Below are 1385 nucleotides of genomic sequence, written 5' to 3' on the forward strand. Positions count from 1 at the left end.
TGTTTAAGGTATAATCTAATTAATTTATTTATTTAATAATTTGATATTAAAAGTTAATAAAATAGTATTTTTTTAAATTAATTATAATTAAATATTCTTTACAAAATCTATTCTCTTATAAATTTAAAGTTTTGAGTCAATTGAAACTAATTACTTTTTCGATAATTTTCTTAAGATGGAAGATCAAAATTAATTATAACCAAATGAACATTAGAAGAGTGAAATCAAAATCAAAACACAATATATAAATATATTGTTATTTCTACTATCTCCATTATCAATCACAACACATATATATTTCATAAATATATTGTTATGTAGAAATATCATTCTAAACAAATATTTAGTATATTATTATATCTTAATTTTTTTATATTAAAAATATATTATTTGATATTTTAGAAACATATTAGATATAATTTATTATATTGATATATTTTATATATGTTATATAGGATGTATTTCCATTATTTTGAAATTGAATTGATGATATAAAATTCAAATAATTTAATAGTGTCTGAAAATTAAAGAAAAATATTTACTAACCATTTCACATATCAAATACAATTAATAAACGATACTTATCAATAATAGAATAATATATTAAAATCTATTCATCATATTATATTTATGTAAATATAAAAATGTTGGTTATATGACTTCTATTCTTAAGAAATTTTATACAATATTATCAACAAGATTATCTAATTCTTTTCTAAGTGATGAATTAATATCAAAACCAACTTGTTTAATATTAATTCCTATTTTAACAGCAAAAGATTCAAACAGTTTATTAAAAGCGGAAGTTCACAGTCACATGCAAGATTAATATAAAAAGTAAAGAGAGAGAGGAAATAATGCACCAAGAGATTTTTATACTGGTTCAGCTATCACTTTGATAACCTACATTATGTCCTGAAATCTATAACATATTTCAGCCTTTCACTAGAATGATTTGAGGAATATTTTTACAGACTTTCCAGCGTCACAGCCTATCCATCCAACTCACAACCACTTCTATCACAATACCAACCTATCCCTAAGAGTTACTCGTCAAACTGTAGCGAAATCAAGTTGAGGTTTCTTTTAGATGAACACAAGCATCCCAAAAGATAACCACCAGTGTACCACTACTGGATTTCCAAAACTTCAATTACAGAAATTGTTCTTTCACAAAGAATTAAAGAAGACTAAGAAAATTGACTCAACCACAATGTAAGATCTCACACAAAAGTATTAGCCAACGAGTATTTGTGTGTTGTAACAATTTTTCTGTCAAGGTGTTTTTTCAGTTTTCTGTGTTTATGAAAAAGTGTTATAATTGTTATGAAAAAAATTGTGATTGATTCAATTTATATATTTTCAGAAAAACATTATATAAATCG

Source organism: Cicer arietinum, chromosome 5, assembly GCF_000331145.2.
Source record: "Cicer arietinum cultivar CDC Frontier isolate Library 1 chromosome 5, Cicar.CDCFrontier_v2.0, whole genome shotgun sequence".
NCBI lineage: Eukaryota > Viridiplantae > Streptophyta > Magnoliopsida > Fabales > Fabaceae > Cicer > Cicer arietinum.